The sequence below is a fragment of the Alligator mississippiensis genome, chromosome 10 (assembly GCF_030867095.1).
Source record: "Alligator mississippiensis isolate rAllMis1 chromosome 10, rAllMis1, whole genome shotgun sequence".
Taxonomy (NCBI): domain Eukaryota; kingdom Metazoa; phylum Chordata; order Crocodylia; family Alligatoridae; genus Alligator; species Alligator mississippiensis.
Window position 1 is genome coordinate 73,166,515 of NC_081833.1, and position 17,695 is coordinate 73,184,209.

Below are 17,695 nucleotides of genomic sequence, written 5' to 3' on the forward strand. Positions count from 1 at the left end.
CTTTCTATGTGTTTAATTCAAAAGTGCGCTGCCGCCACTTTCTCAGCGCTGATGTGCATTTTGCTACTTATACAACTGCGCGTGTCGCAGTGCCGGGTGCTTTTCACACGTGCGGAGTTTGCATGTGTAAAAATGCCCAGAGGTTCTAGATTTAATGTGCATTACCTAAAGCACATAAATGAACGTGCCGACATGCCCATCATGAATAGGCAAAGGGAGCTGAGAAATTCTCTTTGGACTTCTCACCATTTATTGTGAGTCTGGAGATGAAGTCATTCATGTACTTCAATAAGGAATCCACAAAACGTTCAAATTCTGAGGGGGTCGTCGATCTTATAAAGACAATAATGTCGTCCCATGAACTCATTTGATTTCTGTTATATATATATATATATATATATATATATATATATATATATATATATATATATATATATATGGAAGATCTAGAGATACCATTTCCATCAAAGTTCTTTAACAAGTTGTACTATGTTACATAGACGTATGCATACATGTTTCCAGACATGTATGAATGGAAATTTATCCAAACCAAATGGATATAATCTGGCCACGGATAAATTCAGGCTGGAAATGAGAGCGATCGGAGGAGTGAGGCTCCGTGACAGTCTTCCAGCAAGTGCACTAGTTATAAAATGAAGCTTGATTAGTTTAAAAGTGGGATTACATGAGATGGTCCATTATGATGGTCAGAGACTAAACTCATTCGCCCCTTGCCATCTTGCATTCTTTTGTCCTTGAACAAAATTATGAGTGCTTTTTGGTGGGGTTTGTGTGAGATTTAATTTACCAAAGATACAGTATAATATTCAGGCAAGCCCTCCATGAATTCAGGCTATGATTTCATTTAGACTCACCGGCAAAGCAGGTTTGGGTTAGATTACTATCCGGGGTGAGGAAGAAAAAGAAAACTCAGGTGTTGCAGGAAGTGTGGTGGTTGACTCAGCCATTTGTGCTCTCACCTTGAAATCCTTGAGCAATTCAAGGGCTTTGCATTTCACTTCAGGTTGCCCAATATGGTTCCATTTCAGCACCCAAAAAAATATGACATAAGTGTTTTGCTCTAAGATTATACAAAGCTGCGTGAAAGCAAGAATTGCAACTCTTTTGTACCGTATCTTCACTGAAATAAAACATGAAAATTGGTCCAGATGAAGATGATTTCTTTTTCCGTGCTAGAGCATGGAAAATGTGAATGCTTCCACATTTCCGTGCAGAATGAACTATTTCACAAATGTATTTGTGTAGCCTATATGGTTACTATCCAGATGGTTGTACCAGTGAGCTTGATGATCTCCCCAGATCTACCCCTGCTGAGTAGGAAGATGTTGCTACCCTAGGAGAAAATGCAGATGCTGGGAGATTTTCGGTCTGTATGTTAGGTTCCCCTTACATTTGTCGTACACTTAACGAGGGTAATGGATTTAAAGGGTAGTATCCCTTTAAATTGTTTGTGAGCCCTCTAGTGGCATTCCTTGTATTCGTGGTACAGTGACACACTGCAGTGCAGATTGTGTGTAGTTACTAAACATGGTTATTTGGACGCTTTTTTGCCTCTGGGGTTCCTTCATGCCATAAAGCAAAAGGTGAAGCGACATGCAACCAGAGACGACACGCTTGCAAGTGTGCTTTTGCACGTCTTCGGCTATTTTAGTGCAACCGCTTTTGCAAATTCGTGGTCGAATACCGGTTGACAACAACTAGTCTCTGTACTCTATTGGTCTCCGTACCCGGAGCAGCCCGAGGCCCTGGGAACGGGAGGCTGGAAGCTAAGCAGTGGGTGGCTGGCTGTGTGAAGGAGCATTATTTTCCTGAGTTTTGTTGGTGCCTGTCTGGGTGGGGACGTGAATGGAGAAAAGACTGTTTAAACGAACCTCTCGCTAACCTCGGCCGGCTCCCTGTCTCACGTGGAAAGGCCGAGAAGTGAACCCGTCCAAGTTACTGGCACCGGTTCCCACCTATCATAGGCTTGGAGGTGATTCAGTCACTTCCCTCCTGGCTGTTCCTGTTGCAAATCACTGAAGTACATAAGAATTTGGTTTTTAATTTGGCATGCGTAGGAGGAAAACAAGCCCTGAGCTTGGCAGTGCAAATAGGATGATCGCTGTGGGCTCTGTCAAGTGTGACATCTAGCGACCTAAGCCTCCACCCCGGATACGCACAACTTCTATTTCTGACTTGGACAGCGATCTGCCCTGTGGCTCTTGACAAGTCGCGTCATCTCTCTGAGGGATGATGAAGGTACGGGAGGCAGGAGTCTGTCCCTTTACACCCTGCCGAGCCAGATGAACGCTGATGGATATGAATGCAGAAGGATGGTGCAATAATGAATGCGTGTGAATTCTGCAACTCTGGGAGGCAAGCGCTAAACTCAAAGGGTTCTTACAAATAACTTGTCATCTGCGGCCTGAAGCTATGCTAATCAGTGGGAGTTGGCCTGTTTACTTTACTGGGTCAGAACATGGGTCTTTTAGCCTGTGTACAGCTGCATAGCCGTCGATCCAAGATCAGACCGATGGGGAAACTCAGACTTATTTAAAAAAATATATAAGTAGGGATGGAAGGGACTTCAGGGACAGATATTACACATAAACCGGTTTCAGTGATCAGAAACGGGTTTAAACCTGTAACAGAACGGACATTCAGTGCACATAAACCAGTTTGAAAATGGCTGCAACCAGTTTGAGATAAACCTGGTTGAATGTAGTATCAGACTTCACTGATTTGGGTCAAACCAGTTTATGCAATGTCTGTCCCAGACCCAGGAGGTCATCTGGTCCACCTGAGGCTTGACTGCTATCTCGGTTATTATATGAGGTTAGACTAGTCCATATTTAAAAAGTTACCCCTTGCCCTCTAACAGGAGCACTTAGCCCTATTCCTGGCAAAGAAAAGAAACGATGGGAAGAGAGTGAAAGTACACTTTTATACCAGCCTTTGAAGTGTTTTATTAATCCCTCCACTTCCCTCCGGCACAGGTTCATGAACTGACACCCACAGCCCTCTGCAAATGGGAGCTGCATCTCCTGGGAGTTTTGCTGAAGTCTCCAGTGTTGTAGTGACCCAGCAAACAAGCCAGTGCTTGGGAGGAATTGGTTAATATTAATAAATGATAACACCATGTGCATAGGTAGCAGTGATGACATGTATTGGGTTCAGACCGTCAGCCACTCTAATGTAGCAATAAAGCAAGGAAACTTCAGAAAAAGGACAGCTCTGCTCATTTGACTCCTTTGATGCACAACCGAGAGTCTGCAATGACTCTGGGATCAATATAGCCATTTTGGCATGGCCCTGCCTAGGGCATAGCCACAGGCAGTGCTCACTTCTGCATGGTGGTGATAGCAAACTGAGCCCAAAATGCTAGAGAGAGATGTAGCTTCACCTCTTCCCTGCTCCTTGCCACTCCCTGCAGCTGCTGAGAGACCCAGGGGATGCATGGATAATACACCCTCCCAGAGACCAGCTGCTACACGGAGATGCCTGAAGGCGCTCCCTGCACCCTGTTGCACTCCCAGCACACAGGGGCAAGCTGCTGTGCCAATCTATTAACACAGTGCTTAGCACCGTTGATGTCAATGGGGAAGATTTGTTAATAACCCAATTAAATCATTCATCCAGCTATGACAAATCCTGTCCAAATATGGCTTATGTTTCTTTAGTGATTGCTGTTGCCTAAGCCAGTATCGCACCGTGTTACTGCCTGTATAACTGCGTTTTTGTGGTTTGCAGCAGTTCCAGTTAAATCCAAATGCAGCAAAAACATGACTGAATGCAACATGACGTAGTCAAGTACTTACACCCCGAGACTGATGGGGTTTTATAGCAAAGGACTGGGCTTGATTAAATGACATATGGCCCGGGGATCCTGTGATCATGTCCTGCCTCTAATCTGGGGGATGGCAGAGAAGATGGCTTGGCCATGTTTGATGCCCTTCACGCTATCCAGGAAGCGATTCAGCTCTTGGGGAAAAACTCATCCCTGTGAAAGGGATCCATGCCCTGAGCAAGGCCTGCTTAAGCTTGTTGGAAAGGTTAAATACACACTGCAGGGGAGTGGATTTGATCTAGCCACCATTTATCCCCTAGGGAGATCAAGGTCAAGCTTGTGCTATTACACAACAGATCCTCTAGCAGGAAAAGGAGCACGGTTGTGATCACTAAACTCCCAGCCCCATGCAGCCCTCCTGCTAGCGCTCTTTATGATGAGCCTCACTCATATTTTCCTGCTACTTCCTATCTGCAGAGACCATCCGATTCAAACTCCATTACATCAGGTGTTTGGGGCCTTGATAATGAAGATATGAGCTTATCCTTCCTGGTTAGAGACCAGCATTTTATTTGTACTACCCCGTGATTCAACTGACGGAGCTTTGCAGCTCTGCCAAAAATTGCTTTAATTTATGTTACGTCGGTTGTGCACTCCCAGTCTATGGATTAGCCCCTTGCCTAATGGAAAGGCTGGACTGTCAGCCTAAGTCGTATCATTTAATAGTTGGGTTTTGTTAATCTCCTACACAGGAGCATTAAGCCTTAACACTTGCTCCAATGCTTTATTACATATTCCCGTGGTCAAATGGCATCAGCGGTTCCCCTGGGTCTAGTGGGCTAACATACACCAGCATTACCCAAGGAAGTGATGTGGCTAGCATTATATACAGCTGCCACTGATACCGCAGCCTGAATCATCGACAGGTACCCGGGTACAGTCAGGTCAATTAAATTACTGCCAAAAGCACCTCTAGGGCTGGGCTCAAACCTGCATTTCTGGAGCTGTATCAAAATGACTTCCCGGCTCTACCACCACACCCCAGTTCAAATGCCATGCTCTGTGTTTATTTGAAAAGGAGCTAGACCTCAACGCCTTGCCTGCCCCATGTACCACAGGCTAAGGACAAAAGGCATGTGATTGTCACAGCAACCAGGACAACTGAACAACACACAATGCCTTCAAACACTGGAGATGGGTTGATCCAAGGCCAGTCATAAAGCCTCTTGAGCCATCCAGGCCTGCCAGCAAGCTCAGGACCAGTGAAATCTCCCCTGCGTGGGACGGCCTGCCATGCTGCAGCCCATACGGTAGATTATAGATGCATGTGCAAAAGGAAGGGCTATCTACTGATCCCCCACCCACTATTAGGAGAGAGATTTGATTATCCCAATGAACAAATGAGGTCCTCTGCACTCTGTCTCACCACCTAAGAGACCAGAAATGTTTTGCAAAGTTTTGCAACTGCCCTGGGTTGTGCTCTGAAGATGTAGTCAGAGCCTCAAGGGATGTAACTCAGCATGACCATGGAGTCCAAGGATCTGGGATCCCCAGAGTGGGCTGAGTTCTGGCCCAGCGGTTGATTCCTCTGTGGGCAGAAAATGTTTGCTACTGCAATATGAAGGGGAGGCACCAAATCACTCCGGTTATGTTGACAATGGGTGAAAGGACACAGCCAAACGCAACTACGTGAGAACGGAGAGCTCTGCATATAATACTAGGATTGGTGGCATGACCACGGGTGTGTCAGCCCAGTAAGCAGGGACTGCAGGAAGCCCACTCTAAGTGAAAATCAGGTATAACAAGTACTTGTCAAAAAAAGAGGGATTCTTTTATTTTTTAAAGCTTCTGTTTGTTGGTCAGAGTGATTTCTGTCCAGGACGATATCATTGCATCCCTGCAGCAAATGGAAAGTCTTAACAAAACACCATGTACTGTTACCCAATGTGCTGTTGGAGCCAACTTCTCCTTTTGAAAGAAGCATTGCCTTGTGGTCTGGGCACAGGAATACAACTAAGGAGATCTGGGTTCAGCTCTATGCTCTGCTATAAGTTTCCTTGGGCAATTCATTCCACCTCTCTGTGTTTTGGTTTTCCCAAGCATGAAATGGAGGTATTAAGACTTTGATTGCAGGTTCTCCATGGCAGCAACTGTTTTCTTCCTCTCTGAGCATCTGCTGCAGCTGCTGAACATCCTCAACTCTTGCAAGAAATTGGAAGTCATATACCTGCATTTGAACCAGCGTCTCTTTTCTAGGCATCCCTTAAACCAGGGGTGGGAAATTATTTCGAGCAGAGGGCTGCTTACTGAATTTTGGAACTTGTTCTTCTGGAAACATGTAAACCTATTTTCACAGTTTTTAGCAAAGCCATTGAGGGCTGCTTGACAGGCAGCCAGGGGCAGATTAATATTTATTTCCTAAATTTTTTAGGGACCCTGCAGGCCAGATAGAATGGCCTGGAGGGGTGCATCTGGCCCGTGGACCACTTTTTGCTCACCCCTAAAGGCTTAAACATATATTTTCAGTATGTGCTTATGCCTCACAGATGTGAATAAAGCTGTAATCTATGTCAGTCAAGATGAAGATTTCAATTACGTTTATTTTTAATACATGCTTAAGAGTAGCCCTCAATAGGAACTGATGTAAGCATGTGCCTGAGACCCTTTCTTGAATCCTGGCCTGTGTCAAGGAATGAGTCTTTTTCCCTATCTCTGCAAATAATATCTGATTTTTCTATAGGTCTATGCCATGCTAACTTTAATATCCCCATTAGGTATGTTCTATGCATAGCTGCTTCCACTGACCATTAAGAATCTGGATTAACTCTCCTTGTTTCATGCATTCCCAAAGACTCAGACATTTTTTCTCCTACTTCCATGAGGTTAATTATGGTCCCCATAGAAATTCTTTTGGAAACATGTGAACCTGTTTTCAGAGTTTTTAGCAAAGCCTAAAATGCAAATAAGGAGGTGGGGGGGAGGGGACCCCAATGGGCTCATAAGGGAAAATATTGGGATTGCAATGAACCACAGTGTGAATTTTTTTGCTGAGTTCAGTTATTATTTTTATTCAAATTTCTTATATCCCTGGCCATAAATAAGAATCCTGAATAATCTCTAATTTTGGTTCCAGTATCTGCTTCACTTTGTTTTAGGGGGGAATATTTGTGATCTGTCAAGATGATTGAGTGTATTTTATGGTGGCCGAATGAAAGATATGAAAGAAAGAATATAACTTTGGAAGAAAGCAACATGCTTTTCTTCAACAGAGGATTTCCTCCATGGAGACATCATCACAGACTGTCAGAAGCTGGGCACATCTCCAAAGGTTAGAGACAGGGCCAAAACATATAATTTCTGCTTTACAGAGGGCCATTTCTGTCTCTGAGCTTTTAAATACTGTCTCACCGCAGCTGTGAAACTCTTGAGTTCTCAAAGTGCAGCTGGTAACCATTGTTATTAGTTACCTACAGGATATTTTTTTAATCTATGGTCTATCCCAATTACAACTATCAGACGTGTTAGAAATGCATGTCAAAGTGTGTGTGAACTTCAAGCAAAACCTATATTATGCAGCTTTTAAACATATTTCTGTGAATAACATTGTTTTCCCCTTCTCTTGCAAAACTGACTGTAGTTAATAAAGCACATGTCTGTGCCTCGAGGAGTCTGAGTTGTCATATTATGAATTACTATTACCTGAAGTATTACTTTTATTGCAGTACAAAGCACCCAATACCCTGAATTGCACAGGGACCCAGTGTGTAAGGCACTGTGCGAACACACAAGGAAACACATACTCTGTTCTTGTGATTTTCTACGTGGAATTTGCAAAACACTGACTCTCCAGTTCAGGTTAGACAAATCATCGGGATTTTTAAAGCATCAGACACAGACGTGTGGCTTGCACAGGCAAGAGAAGCAGATACAAACAATTTAGTTCGTGCACTCAAGTCAGGGTTGTGCATGTGCATGAACTTTTCCTGCAACTTGGATTTGTCCATATGGGCCAGGAGCCTAATTCAGCTTCGTTGAGGTCAGTGGAAAGACTCATTGCCTTTCATGGAGCTTCAGACTAGGCTGGCCATGTTCTGTGTGTGTGCTTTAAGATGCTGAGTTTGAAAAAGATCAGGCTGACCTATGCAGCCCCGTGGAGAGAGGTAATTAGCCATGTTAGTCTGAAGGCAGACCAAAGTCTCCAACCTGCCTTTATCATGTGCCTGGGTAATGATGGAGCCATTGGCAGAGGCCAGATGTCTTTTTTCCACACATCCTCTGAGAAGCCACCCCTGGAGTGAAGGGAATCTCTGCCCCAGGGTCCTGGCTGCATCCCCCACATGCGGTGGAAACAGTTCAGCTGCACGCAGGTCCCTTCGTGACCTCAGGGAATGGAGGATGCATTTTCCCTTAAACGAATAAAAAGAGAGACTTTGGAAAGGAAAGCACAGTACCTTGGCTCTGGTCATAGCATCACAGACAATGAGGGTTGGGAGGGACCTCAGGAGTCATCTAGTCCAACCTCCTGCTCCAAGCAGGACCAGCCCCAACTACATCATCCCAGCCAAGGCCTTGTCTAGCTGGGTTTTGAAAACTTCCAAGGATGGAGCTTCCACCGCCTCTCTGGATAGCCTGCTCCAGTGTTTCACTACCCTCCTAGGGAGAATATTCCTCCTAATATCTAACCTAAACTTCTCTTGCTGCAACTTGAGCCCATTGCTCCTTGTTCTGTCATCTGCCACCACTGAACACAGTCCAGCTCTGTCCTCTTTGGAGCCACCCTGCAGGGAGTTGAAGGCTGCTATTAAGTCCCCTCTCAGTCTCCTCTTCTCTAGACTAAATAAACCCAGTTCCCTCAGTCTTTCCTCACGAGTCATGCCCCCCTCCAGCCCCCAAGTCATTTTTGTTGCCCCCTGCTAGACTCTCTCTCATTTATCCACATCCTTTCTGCATTTGGGGGGACACAAAACTGGACACAGGACTCCAGATGTGTCCTCCCCAGTGTTGAATGGAGGGAAGAATCACTTCCCTTGATCTGCTGGCAATGCTCCTACCAACGCAGCACAGGATGCCATTCACCTTCTTGACAACAAGGGCACACTGCTGGCTCCTGTTCAGCTTACTGTCCTCTGTCACCCCCAGGTCCTTTTCTGCAGAGCTGCTGCCCAGCCAGTCAGCCCCAGCCTGCACCGGTGCATGGGATTGCTCTGTCCTAAATGCAGGACTTTTCACTTGTGCTTCTTGAACCTCATGAGATTTCTTTTGGTCCAATCTTCCAATGTGTCTAGGTCACTCTGAATCCTAGCCCTACCCTCCAGTGCATCTACTACTCCCCCCAGCTTGGCGTCATCTGCAGACTTGCTGAGAGTGCACTCTGTGCCATCATCCAGGTTTTTGATAAAGACATTGAACAAAACCAGCCCCAGGACCGACCCCTGGGGCACTCCACTTGATACCGGCTGCCAACTAGACATCGAGCCATTGATTACTACTCTCTGAGCCCAATGCTCCAGCCAGTTTTCTATCCACCTTACAGTACATTCATCCAACCTGTACTTCCTTATCTTGCCTGCAGGAATGCCGTGGAAGACTGAATCAAAAGCCTTGCTAAAATCAAGGTACACCACATCTACCAGTCTCCCCACATCCACAGAGCCAGTCATCTCATCAGAGAAGGCAATCAGGTTGGTCAGGCATGATTCGCCCCTGGTGAATGCATGCTGGCCTTTCCTAATCACTTTCTTCTCCTGCAAGTGCTTAGAAATGGATTCCTTGAAGATCTTCTCCATGATATTTCCAAGCACTGAGGTGAGACTGACTGGTCCATAGTTTCCTAGATCCTCCTTCTTCCCTTTCTTAAATATGGGCGCTGTGTTTGCCCTTTTCCAATCACCCAGGACCTCTCCTGATCATCATGAATTTTCACAGATGATGGCCAATGGCTCTGCAATCCCATGGGGCCGGATGGGATGCACCTGAGGGTGCTGAGGCTGATGTATTTGTACATGTCCAGCTTTTTTAAGTAGTCCCTAACCTCTTCTTTCACCAGAGCAGTAATCTGGAGAATGCAGGCATCCGTCCCACTGCCCTCTTGCATACTAAGCAAGCCCTCAACCATTATGAGCTAATTCCCTGCACCCATCAGGTTACGTTCATCTTCAGCCATTTCAGTACATACCTACATTTTGGCAGTGCTTTAAAATCTTACGCCATTTTCTTTTTGTTTTAAGAGATTTTTTTTTTGTCAAATGTGTGTAATTTTTTACCAAATGTTCCCTCTCTACCTGTTTCAGGGGTGTCAGTTGTAGCCGTGTTGGTCTAAAGACATAGGCAGACAAGTCCCTCGATACCTGAATGTTCCCAAAGAAGTCCTGCATCTTAGCCACTTACTACTTTCTTGCACGTGTCCTTTCCCCCCTAAGAGAGAAAAAGGAAATTTTCAGAAGCAAGCAGGAAGAATATGCAAAGCATAATAAATTATGGAAGCAACCTATTTCATTAGCAGGCTGGTTGCTAAGCTCCTAGGATAAAGACCTGGAGGAGCGATAGTGCCGAGAGTTGAGGTAGGACTGTGATGGGGTCGAGTTATGAACTCGGGTGAACCTGAAAGGTTGCAAGGACACTGCCATTCGTGAGGCACAGAGTGATGGGCAAGTCAAAAACCCTGATGTAGAGCGCATGGCTTTGGGTGAAAAAGCAAAAACTGTCTGTGTTTTCCTTTAAAATTCTCCTTGGAGTGGGTTTGCTGTGTCAAGAAGCCATTCTGAGTTGCATTGGGGTTGGGTGGACTCATGTATTTGTATGAGAGAGAGAATAACACCATGATGATAACCAGCAGTGGTATAACAACCAGGGTCTATGACCAGCAGCTGTGGTTGCTGCCATTTTTCCCTTTACTATGTTCCTGGTGGGTAGATGGGGCATCTACAGGAAGAAGTTTAATCGGCTGAAACAGAAAAATGGAGAGAAAAGATGAGCCTGAAACACAGCTATGCAACTAAACATGCCACTTACCTTTGAATGTCTTTTAATCACACAACTTTCCAGCAAAGACTAAGCTTTGGTCCCTTCTGGACACTGCAATGCTGTGTTGCACTTACTAAATACATGGCTTTCAGGGGAACGTCCATGACCTTTTTCATAAAATCAGTAAAAAAGACAGCTGCTCCCAGCTTTTTCTGAACATATGAATTTTTTGTGTGTGCATATCTCAGTCTTCAGCTGAGCTAAGATTTAAAGGTGTGTTGCTAGATCATCTTCACTAGCTTGATCTGACTAGCCCAGCCAAGAAGAAGCAAGTTGTTCTTTAACATATGCTAATCTCAATTGCCACCCTGCTAAAGGGCAACACCCTCTGACCTGACTACAATTCGTGATTAGTGTGATCTTCCCTGTACGGAGATCTGAAATGCAGGCGCTGAAAGCAAAGCCAGCCAGAAACGTGGTTTTGTGGATCTACTGAAGTTCCCCCTTGTTCGGAGCAAGGCAACAACTGATGGCTGGGAATTAGTGGCTGTAAATAGATAGCAATGGTGTGCAAAGCCTAATTGCAGTGTTTAACTCTGAGCAGGGAGGCAGTGCCCATCTGTCAGAAAAGCACACTGAGTTTAAAGAGAGATAAATGGAGACACAAGTCACAGCCCATGTGTCTGCCAAAGGATTGCAGGTAGCAATGAAAGGAATCGGCTAGGGACGCAATGGCAACCCCGGGGATCCTTCGATGGACAATTAAATTGACTCAGGCTGAAATGAGTAGATTGATTGGCTTCAGATGCTTTGCAGGATCATCCCTAAGTATGGACAAACTACGGTAATAACAAGCATGGTTGTTGAGCCACCTAAGAGGATCTAATGACCCACCTTTAAACACTTCCCTAGGCAAAGCCTGAGTTTTAGGAATTACAAAGCAGGAGGGACCTCCTCATTTATTTCCATGGTGTGCAAAATAGGAAGCTGCTACCGATTTCAAGTTGTGGTCATCCCGCTTGTAAAGTCCTTGCAAAGGCTTGCTCATTCAAAATGTCCCTAAAGTGTTACCCTGCTGTTTCAGCCATTCTTTTCACCAATTTGAGGCCACACATGGGTTAAAAAAAAAAAAATGGTGGTGCACTTGCAAATACACAATACGTTTATGAGACCGTGGAGGAGAAACCATCCAGTCTTGTTGTAGAGCCCCTCTGACCAGCCAGAAGCTTTACCAGACAAATCTTTTATTGCACGTTTTACTGCTTGAAGTGTAACAAACCTTGATTGTGTTTCTCTTATATAAGCTAAGGTTAAAAAAAATTGCTACAATGGACTTGCTGTTTTCTGTTTGTCAAACCCGTAAGTCAAACATCTCTGAATTAAGCTAAGAAAATACAAGTCAATCAAAGGTTTGAAGAAGCCAGCACATTGGAAAGGCATGCAAACTAGCAGAAGTAAGACCTGTTTTCCAGCTGCAGGTCTGTATCCCATTGTCTCACTAAAGAGGAGGGAGCTCCAGCCTGTTCAGCTCCTGTTTTATGTCTGCTGTTAATCCACAGTAATATGAATAAATACAGATTTACAGAGATTTATATTAGGGTAACCTGGAACATGACCAGATTTTTTTTCTTCCAAAATTACATCATTGTTTTAAAGGTTAATCTTAATCTAGAAAATCTTTCCGTCGCAACAGGGTATTATTTAGTATTTACGATATATCGATTGATTATTCCCATGTGTCTTTCTATTTATTGAACATGTCTACATGAAATGCTTAATGCGCAGTAGCCTAACACTACACAGTAGCGTGCCAGGCAAAACCCGTGCTGATACGCTATTGCACAGTAGTATTATGCTACTGCACAGTGAGCGTCACAAAAAAACTGCACTGGCGCTACTGCACAGTAGCATGAGTTACTGCACATTTAGTTAAGTGAGTACTAAATTAAATGAGCAGTATCTACCCTGCCTCAATGAACACGTAGGCGAGCCCAGTACAGCTTCTACTTGTAATAACTATTTTCTTCTATGAACATATATGACCTGTTCAGCTTAAAACAAATATGATCTCTAAAGCATCAATTTAAAACAAATGGTCACTCTATTTCCCCACCTGTAAAATGGGGTTAAGTATACTGACCTCCTTTGTAAAGTAATTTTGAGCTCTATTGATGGAAAGGAGCTAGTCTGTGTTTGCACTGTTTAATACAACTGGGCTGATCCTCACGGAGGCCCCTGGGTTCACAAAGAATCATTGCCAAGCTACAAAAGTGCACACACTTACTGTAACCATTGGACTAGTGTCCTGTTAGGTATGTGCTTCATTACCTTGATGATTTGGGGCCGGTCAGAGGAAAGCTTCGGGGAGGTTCCCCCCAAGATCACTCATTAAGTCAGTGGTAGAAGCAGAAATAGGATTGTCCTCCTTTTCTATGCCTTCCTTTGCTCCCTTGGATGCACAAAACATTTAGAGGATGCTTTTATGCGATGTGTAAATGGCACGACTCCAAATTCAGTTTATTCGCTCTCTAGCAGCGACAGATGCCAGCAGACCTGTCCCTGCCACCAAACAGCAAAGGAAAGGTCATTTTTAAATATGCTGATGGGTGATGTACTTACCACTCTGGGATCTTGCTGATCACCGATGCCCTGATTGTGCCAGGGTCTTACTTACACATAGCACTTTGCAGACTTGGGGTCTTAAAGGAAATATGAGAGAGACGATATAGGATTATTTTAATTCCAAGGCATTTAAAAAGGCATTCAAAGGCACTTGGATGCCACCGTTACGGCTGTGACGTAAGGACCTGGATAGAACAGAACAGAATTATAGTTATGACATTCTAGCATCGCATTCATACGCGTCACTTTGGGGAATACGATCCCTGTTGATTGCCTATTTACCATATTGATGAACAGAAATACAGTGTGGTGATCGGCATGCTTGCTGAGGCCTGAACAAGCAAAAAGACAGTGCTTGCATTCGCTAAAGATGAAAAGCGTTCCTGAAGCATTGAAAGATCACAAACCTATTACATACATGAAGTCTAATGAGGGGGCTGCGCCAATATAAATACAACTGTTTAACAGTTTATTTTAACTATCCAATGGGAATGGAGTTACTTAAATGGATTCATATTGCCAACTTTTTTTTTTCTTTTTTTTTCCCGCATGGTATTTGTTAGAAAATCAGGATTTTCCTTAACTCAATGTCTTGTGGTCTCCTTAGCTTTGTTTCTTAACAGGGTTGTCTTTATGTTAGTTTTCTTTGGCTTCCCAATAGAAGAGTAACAGATTTCTTTTGAAGTTTTTATTGATGAATGAGCTCCTATAAATAACTCTCTGTGGCAGCAGCCTGATCTCAGAGTTTACTCTGGAATAATAGTAGCAATGGGAATGGAGGAAATTTATGGCAGCATGACATGAAATAGTTTAATGGGCTTCATACTGTTTAACTTAATCTTTACAGATGTAAAAACAGAAATACAATTATTTTAACAACTATTATTACATATTGCTTTTCTAATGAAAACACTGACTTAGTAAGCAATTTAAGATATGTAGAGAAGAATTAAGGTGGCCACCTCGCCACGGATTCAGGAATTAGACTGTTGCTACAGCGTGTTTTCAAACATCCATCTGAACAACTGGAGTGAGCTCAAATATAACGTATGAGGAAATGCCCACACACAGGATCCTGCACACACACGGACTCGAATCTCTCAGCAGCCCTAAATGTGCCATGCTCTGGACCCTCGTTCTGCATTGCGCTGATGGATGTAGATGCTCTGAGGAGGTGGAAGGCTGGTGACCTGGAAAACCCAGCCTTCAGAGGATCCTTTGTGAGGCTGATGAATCCTCCCGGCGTTAACAGAACTGGGGACATTGCATTAATCATTCCCCTGGGTTTCGTGCATCTTCGTGCAGCCTGGGGAATACCTTCCTGGAGCTCAGCGGGCTTCGGAGTAGAGGAACCTAAGCCATGTCTACATAGTAAGGTTTTTACTATGCCAGGCAGCAGCACCCTCAGACAGACTGCATTGCTCTGCACAGGCTGCTTCCTCAACTGCAAGCAGCCTAGCTGCATGGTCACAGCACTGATTAGCGCTCAGCTAATTAGCCTGTCCGAAGCACTGCATGGACGTGGTCACCCTGCTCCCAAATCGGGAGGTGCCACGTGACGCATTTGAGCCTCTGCTACTGAACACAATAAATTTACCATCAAGACCGGTCTTAACTACCAACTCTCGCACAATCGGTATCCCACCATCCCTTGAACAAGTGATCGGTGTTATATGGATGCTTCTCGCTGCCTGAGACATCACTGCGGGGCCTCCACCCAGATGTGCCAAAAGCTCTTGAGTTGCCCAAGCCTTTTTGTGAGACCCATATGGCTTTTGAGTGACAAGAAAAGTAGAGCCAAAAGTAGAGATGAAAGCAGACGGACATCCAAGGCCCCAGGCCACTTTCCATGCACTTGGGTTGGGTGCAGCGAAACGGGGGAATTTTCGGTTCCTTTCATGAAGTCTTTTCTCTTGTAATGAGGATATTACCTGTGCCTCAAAGCGCTTGAAAAGGAGCAACTACTTAGTAACACTGGGACTGAGGAATACAGGATGAAGGACTGCAAGGGGTCTTCCTCATCTGGTGCCCAGGCCTCTGCAGTTGCAGGCTTCCCTGTCCAGTAACATGTTTCATGAGTGTATTATCCAGCTCTACTGGAAAGCCACTTGGGCTTCTGCTCCCACTACTTCTCTGATGGTTACAGACATGCTTCTAATTTTATTCTTGTGCCCACATTGTCCTTGAACCCCTCTCCCCCCCAGGTGATTCCCCTTCATTTTAACTAATGTCCTCCATTATCCAAGGTTTCTTAGATGGGGTCAGAGAGACCGTCAAGCAGGAGGCCTAGGAAACCAGGCACCCAGCTTTGGCATTGGATGGATGACGATTGAGGGAGACCTGCAGATGACTTCTGAGCACTCCTTTTAGAAAGGAGCAGCATCTCCCTCCCCTTTCCTCCCCCCTTAGCACCTGCTGCTGATTGCAACATGTGTGCAGTGCCTGGAGGATTTGGGCAGACCCTCGAGCCAGCTGTCCTTGGGCCCCCGTAAGATTATGGATTGCCTTCAGGCACGTTAGCCAGCCCCCGCCCTGCTGAATCTCAGTACAGCATTTGCTGTTCATCCTACCAGCATGGTTGAACTGTGGTAGGTCAGAAGCAGGATTTCTCCTGCTTTTTTTCCTACTTGAACCAAATAGGGCAGGACTTATCCTATTTATGAACTGGGGTCAACATTATTGTCACCTCAAATGGGTTCAAATGGTGTCTATGTACATGCATATGAAAGGAAAAGAGTATCACATAATATAAAGGTATGATATCCCATGCCTACACTCTGATGTCTCCATCAGTAAAAAGAGCAGAGTTCAAATACAGATTCCCAAGCGAGTGCTTCTTTCTATTCTGGGTACGCTTGGTATTTTAAGGCAATATATAATGAAATACAATTCAACCTCACTGCAAATTCCTATTTATAACATGCCCCATTTTTTTACAAATCTCAGCAGCAAAGACTAATTATTTCATCGTGAAGATGCAGCACATGGACTAACCCGATAAAGAGAACACCCTCTTGTAAGAAAAAATGTGTCCCAATCATATAGGAGCTTGTTATAATGAGGTTGTACTGTGTGTATGCCTCCTACCTCCATGTATGCCCAGCAAAGCAATGCTGAAGGCAAGCAAAAAAAAAAAAAGAAGAAGAAAAAAAAAAGCAGGATAAAGCATGAAAGCTAATCTTGGTCTTCTGTCTGTGTGGTTAGGATGTTATAATTTTCAATTAAGCTGCCTTATTTGGTACTTTGATCATAGTGCAGCTGAATTAGATCACTGTAATGTAAATTAAGTCATCATCCCACAGCTGAGTGCCTTGTGTTTAGCTGTTCCAATAGTGTAAAAAAGAGCCAGAATGAACTAACCTGGGTTTCTGATTGAATCCCTGGGTCCTGTTCAGGTGAGATTCGACTGGATTCTTGGGTGTAAATCAGCATAGCAGTGTTGCACAGTTTCATTGTTACCATTAAGGGGAATTGCACAGCTGCGGCTCAAAACCTGTCAAAGCCCATACACTTATTCTCACTAACTACAAGCTTTGGGACCCAGTCCACAATGATTTGTATATCAATACTGCCTATTCATTTAAATATCAGATAATCTATCCCTGATTTGTAGTCCTGCTACAGGCGTATCAATGTAGGAATCTGCTGTTTGGGTATTTACATTCTTCCATGCAAAAGAATCTCATTTGGGTTTGAAGAATAATTGTGTTTTAATCATATCTTAATGGTCCCAAGACATAAAGTAAACCAAACGTAACCAAAACAATTCCCTCAAAGTTATTCCTTCCCTTGGGCTGCCCTGCATCCTCTGTTTCCAATAGACTGCAAGCTTTTCAGAGCATCATATGTCTTCATATTAGATCTCACAGAGTAACATCCATGTTTTCAGGGCTGGACAAGTAATAATAGTGGATAGTGATGCTCTGTTAACTTTCTGCATAATGCTTCATCAGAATAGCTGGCTCCTATCATTGCATTTGTCCTTGAAGTGGCACTGTAATAATGACATTAGCATAAAAATAACGATTTATTTTGTTCTTTCAAATGTCTATTTATCTGTAATGGGAAGCATACATTATGCATAGCGCTTTCCAAGCCTCAGAAGTCGCTCATGCGAGAAATAACTTGCAAATTCTGACTTGATTTCCAAAAATGTGGGAAAGTTTATTTATTTCTCTGTGCATTCCTGATTTGCAGTGTGCTCTCTAAAAATGTCGCTAAGATGCAGGCTGCCCGAGCTCATGCTAAATTTAGCAACTGTATTTCAAATAAACACTCTTTACGCTTTGCTGAAGCTGCCTTTGAAGCTGGGTTAAAACAAAT